Source organism: Myotis yumanensis, unplaced genomic scaffold (assembly GCF_028538775.1).
Source record: "Myotis yumanensis isolate MYYU_CA2020_CCGP unplaced genomic scaffold, mMyoYum1.0.hap1 SCAF_6, whole genome shotgun sequence".
NCBI lineage: Eukaryota > Metazoa > Chordata > Mammalia > Chiroptera > Vespertilionidae > Myotis > Myotis yumanensis.
Genome location: NW_027223757.1, coordinates 1,538,183 through 1,544,362, shown reverse-complemented (window position 1 = coordinate 1,544,362; position 6,180 = coordinate 1,538,183). Strand labels below are relative to the sequence as shown.

Sequence of the window (6,180 nt, the reverse complement as noted above, 5' to 3'; positions counted from 1 at the left end):
GTGTGCAGCCATTGACAATGCTCTGGGAAGCTCTGCATCAAGCAGTCTCCATGCATGGTTAGAAAGGAACAGCGCTTCCCACATTTACTGAAATAAAAGATAGGTGGTAGATATAGATGATAGATGATAGATAGATGAGATAGATAGATAGATAGATAGATAGATAGATAGATGATAGATAGATGATAGATAGATAGATAGATAGATAGATGATAGATAGATAGAAGGTAGATAGTAGATAGATGATAGACAGATAAAAGATAATAGATAGATGATAAAGATGTTAGGTAGATAGTAGATAGATAGAATATAAATAATATAAATATAAAAAATAGCACAACTAGAAACGGAATATAGTTCCAGGTGGAAGTTTTATTTGCACATTTGATCGGTTCACTTATCACAGTTATTCTCTCTGTACTGGAAGGAGAACCCGGAATGAGAATTTCTGAAAATTCATTCTCTGTTAGTCTCCATGGGCTCATATCACAGGAGACACTTCAGAACAATTAATCGCTAATTGTAATCAATGACGAGTCCAGAAGGTCTGTCATCAGTGAGTGAAATGCATGTGACCTCTGCCAGGCACAGCACCTCCCTTCTCACTGAGAAGTTTCCGTTCCCAGAGCATCTCATTCTCTGAGAGAGTGACCGTCTCTACAGCAACCCCCGCTCTGCCTCTGAGCTCTCAGCCTCCCCAGCAGCTCAGGAGACACTGTCTGCTCTGGGAGATGCTCTCTCCCTCTTCAAACAACATATGGAGAGAACGTTCCTCCTTCGAAAGGAACGGCCTGGAGAACATGATTGTGAGGACTCACCACCGAGTCCTCTTCAAGCCCCGGGCCCTCAGAAGGCACTTGGTGCCATGCGGTCGCCACGGTACCTGCGACCTGCGATGAGGTCACCTGCTCCAGGACTAGAATGTGGGGGGCGCACCCCCCACCCCCCGGAAGCAGGCGAGGTAGAGGCCCGGCTGATGGAGAACGGCGAGGCCAGACAGTCCAGTCCGAGGGGCTGCCCTGGATGCCCACAGTTCACAATGCGGGGGACACCCAGCGGGCAGAGCTCGGAGAGAGCCATGCACTTCTCAGTCCTTCTGGAAACCTCTACCTGCGATCCACCGGAGTCACCTGTGCGCGCCGGGGAGCCCAGCACTGTCCCGGGCTGCCTTCCCCACCGCGGGCCCGGCCGGGCGCAGGGTGTGACAGCGACAGCCCCCAAGTCCCTCCCAGTGACCTCTGACCACCGTCCACTCAGCTTAGTTACCAGCGGGGACACCTTTGAGTCCTGAGCTTGGCTGGGACTTCAAGGGCAGTGAGGAGAGTCTAGAAACCCTAGGATCTGATGCTTCCCCGGCCACTCCGGGGAGATCAGAGTAAGAGCGTGTGGAGGATGTGACCTCCCCTTTCACCCCACATTCTAGGGGAGGCTCACAGGCTCAGATAGAAGCTGGGCCTCCGGTGGGAGCCAATTACAAAGAGGATGCACTTCAGTGACCTCAGCGATGGTTGCAGTTAAACTGCCGGGAACGGCGCCTGGCACGTCACCAGAATTGAACAAACACTTGTCATGATCACCATCTCAGTGTTTGGAGTAGAGTTGTAGTCACAGTCCCATGCACCTTTAACACATGCTTGATAGAAAGGTTTGCTTTTGCTTTTAGAAAGATTGTACCAATTAGCATCCCAACCAGCGGTCAGCACGCATTAACTCAAACCACCCGGCCGGGTGTGAGCAGCTACGCATTTCGTTGTTGTGAATCCTCACCTGAGCGTATTTTTCCGTTGGTTTTTAGGGAGAGTGGGAGCGAGAGGAAAAGACACTGAGAAACGTCGATGTGAGAGAAACGCATCGATTGGTGGCCTCCTGAATGCACCTGCCCAGGGCCCAGGCCGGGGAGGAGCCTGCCACCAAGGTACGTGCCCTTGATTGGGATCCAACCCGGGACCCTTTGGTCTGCAGGTCGATGCTCTATCCACTGAGCCAAACCAGCTAGGGCGGTAGCAATGCTTTTCAAAGTAGTTTCCAAGCTGGTATTTGAAAATGCTGTTTTAATTTTTCATGTCTTCGAATACTAGTCAGGGTGACCTTTGTCTTTATTGAAATTACTAGCCAATTGTTTCTCGTTGTGAGTTATTGTGCTTGTCCCTTGGCAATGCCTCTCTCGAGTTTTCCTTTGAATTTTTTCAACCCGGGACACAGATTAGCCTGATAGGCAAGAAAGGAACCGGTGAGCAGCAGTCCCTCTGTAGAGAGCTCTGCGGGGGGCGGGGGGGGGGGCGGGGGTGGCAGATCAGCTGAGGCTGCCGACAGTTACCAGCACATTTACTGAGGACACATTGTACCAGGCACCAGGCGTCATTTCATTTCTTTTACAAAAGGAAAGCTGAGGACCTAAGCCAGGGGTCCTCAAACTTTTTAAACAGGGGCCCAGTTCACTGTCCCTCAGACTGTTGGAGGGCCGGACTATAGTTTTTTTTTGTGTGTTTTTTTTTCAGGTGATCATCATGGCGAGGTTCCTCTTAGCCAGGTACCTCTCTTTATTGTCCTCTTACATTTGCATCTATACCATCTGATCCCAACCCCATCCATTCCATTCCAAAGGTTAGGGAGCTTCTCATCTTCATTCCAAGGTTGCTCTATTGATCTATTAAGCTACAAGGAAGTAACTGAAGGAGGTTATTCTAAGTAAAGATTATGTAGTTTAAAACGCCTTAACTAAATGCCAGGTGGGTAATCACTTTAACTACGAACAATCACCCTTAAGCTACATAATCTTTACTCCCTAGAATGGAGATAAGAAACTCCCCAACCTCTGGAATAGAAATTGATAGGACTAAAATCAACCGGTATAAACACAGATGTAACAAGACAACAAAGACAGAACTTGGCTGGAGATCCTGGCTAGAGGTCCTGGCTAGACTGAGTAACCGGCAAGTTTCGCTCTTAGCCCTGGCCACTGCCCCCGGAAGTTAACTCTGAAGCCACGGCTCCCCTCTACCGGCTGGGGCGCAGCCATTTTAATTCATAGCGGAGTGCACGGTGGTGTTTCCTATTGGCCGTCTGGCCCTGCTGGGCAGGGGGTGACTTTATTGGTTTGGAGGTGGTTTTTATTTTAATCTTTCTTCCCTAGCTTCACAGCTCCGGCCAACTTGCACATTCTAATTATCTGAGATCATGTCAGGAGATGCCTCCGCGGAGAAGGCAGCTGAATATGTCCCAGAGAAGGTGAAGAAAGCTGAAAAGAAATTAGAAGAGAATCCATGTGTCCTTGACGCTTGGAGCACTCTCATTCGAGAGGCACAGAATCAACCTATAGACAAAGCACAGAAGACTTATGAACGCCTTGTTTCCCTGTTCCCCAGTGCTGGCAGATTCTGGAAACTGTACATTGAAGCAGAGATTAAAGCTAAAAATTATGACAAGGTTGGAAAGTTATTTCAGAGATGCCTTATGAAGGTTTTGCACATTGATTTATGGAAGTGTTATCTTTCATATGTCCGAGAAACCAAGGGCAAACTACCAAGTTACAGAGAGAAAATGGCTCAAGCATATGATTTTGCACTGGATAAAATTGGGATGGGAATTATGTCTTATCAGATTTGGGTAGATTACATCAATTTCTTAAAAGGCGTGGAAGCTGTTGGATCTTATGCAGAAATCAGCGAATAACAGCTGTCCGAAGGGTTTATCAACGAGGTTGTGTTAATCCAATGATCAACATTGAACAACTCTGGAGGGACTATAACAAGTATGAAGACGGTATCAATATTCATTTAGCTAAAAAAATGATTGAAGATCGGAGTAGATATTACACGAATGCTAGGCGTGTAGCAAAGGAATACGAGACAGTAATGAAAGGTTTGGACCGCAATGCTCCCTCAGTGCCTCCTCAGAATACTCCTCAAGAAGCTCAGCAGGTAGATAGGTGGAAGAAATACATACAGTGGGAAAAGAGTAACCCTCTTCATACAGAAGATCAGACCCTTATAACAAAAACAGTTATGTTTGCCTATGAACAGTGTCTGCTTGTGCTGGGCCATCACCCTCATATTTGGTATGAAGCCGCCCAGTATCTTGAGCAGTCAAGTAAACTGCTAGCAGAGAAGGGGGATATGAATAATGCCAAACTATTTAGTGATGAAGCTGCTAATATATATGAAAGAGCCATAAGCACTTTATTAAAGAAGAGTATGCTTCTGCAGATTATGCAGATTATGAAGAGAGTCGCATGAAGTATGAGAAAGTTCACAGTATATATAATAGACTTTTGGCAATTGAGGATATTGACCCCACATTGGTATATATCCAGTATATGAAATTTGCAAGAAGAGCAGAAGGTATCAAATCTGGAAGAATGATATTTAAAAAAGCAAGAGAAGATACCAGAACCCGCCATCATGTCTACGTTACTGCAGCACTCATGGAGTATTACTGTAGTAAAGACAAATCTGTTGCCTTGAAGATTTTTGAGCTGGGGCTAAAGAAGTATGGAGACATTCCAGAATATGTTCTGGCCTACATTGACTATCTTTCTCACCTCAATGAGGACAATAATACCCGAGTTTTGTTTGAACGCGTTTTAACATCTGGAAGCCTTCCTCCTGAAAAGTCAGGAGAAATCTGGGCCCGATTTCTAGCTTTTGAAAGTAATATTGGTGATCTAGCTAGTATACTCAAAATGGAGAAAAGACGGTTTACAGCATCCAAGGAAGAGTATGAAGGCAAAGAAACAGCTTTACTTGTAGATAGATACAAGTTCATGGATTCATATCCTTGCTCTGCAAGTGAACTAAAAACACTTGGTTATAAGGATGTGTCCCATGCTAAGCTAGCAGCTATGATTCCAGACCCAGTTGTAGCTCCTTCTATAGCGCCTGTTCTGAAAGATGAAGTGGATAGAAAACCAGAATACCCTAGACCAGATACTCAGCAGATGATTCCATTTCAGCCACGACATTTAGCACCTCCAGGTTTACACCCTGTGCCCGGTGGAGTATTCCCAGTACCACCTGCAGCTGCTGTCTTAATGAAACTTCTCCCTCCTCCGATCTGTTTCCAAGGTCCTTTTGTACAAGTGGATGAACTGATGGACATTTTCCAAAGATGCAAGATACCCAATACTGTTGAGGAAGCTGTGAGGCTCATTACTGGCAGAGCCCCAGAGCTCGCTGCAGAAGGCAATGGCCCGGTGGAAAGTAATGCAGTACTCACCAAGGCCGTCAAAAGGCCCCACGAGGATTCAGATGACCACGAGGAAAAGGGAGCTGTCGTCCCTCCTGTTCATGACATTTATAGAGCACGGCAGCAGAAGCGAATTCGGTGAAACGGGCTCAAAACCTGCCTCTGAAAGAAAACTTTTATCCAGGATTCCCATTTTGCCTCCTACGTCATATGTTTAAGAGACAATGCTTTGCTACAAGGTTCTGGGAAACAGAGTTGTATTGTCATTGGTGCCTCTATCATATGGTTCCTGAGAAAGAAAACCAACCAACCTGCGTGAATTTTACAACACGGAACTGAGGTCAGTGCAAAATGGCAGGACCACACGGTTCCCTCTTCAAGGGCGTCTGGCATGCGCCACTCGAAGATTTTGTGAGTTTCCAATAGTTTTCTTTTAAAACTGGATGGCTTATGATTGTAAAGCTTTTATCACATTTTTCTGAAAACAGTTGTTCTCAGTTTGCTTATGTAGAGTCCTGCCTTATTGTTTGTTGTATTTATGGCAGAATGTATGGAATCTGTTTTGTAGTTTCAAATTTTAAAACAATCCTTTAAAAAAAATAAAAGGATATAAAAAAAAAAAAGAAAAGAAATGAGTGTAGCCCTGACCTGTTTGTCTCAGTGGATAGAGCGTTGGCCTGTGGACAGAAGGGTCCCAGGTTCGATTCCGGTCAAGGGCATGTACCTTGGTTGCAGGCACATCCCCAGTAGGAGGTGTGCAGGAGGCATCTGATCGATGTTTCTAACTCTCTATCCTTCTCCCTTCCTCTCTGTAAAATATCAATAAAATGCATTTTTAAAAAAAGACTGCTATTTCCTTGTTTATTAAAAAAAAAAGAAATGAGTGTATAGAATTTGACCCTGTTTACCTGATTTGGTCCAGTTAGGATGAAATGGAGTTGGACAATCATCTCCCTTGATCTGATTTTTATTCTCTGCTAATGATATCTGAAGAAG

The 6,180-nt window shown here is 45.4% G+C and overlaps 1 pseudogene; it reads left to right on the top strand.

Moving 5' to 3' along the window:
• The first annotated feature begins 3,177 nt into the window (after positions 1 to 3,177).
• On the top strand, positions 3,178 to 5,326 carry LOC139012983 (cleavage stimulation factor subunit 3 pseudogene; annotated as a pseudogene).
• Positions 5,327 to 6,180: the final 854 nt, after the last annotated feature.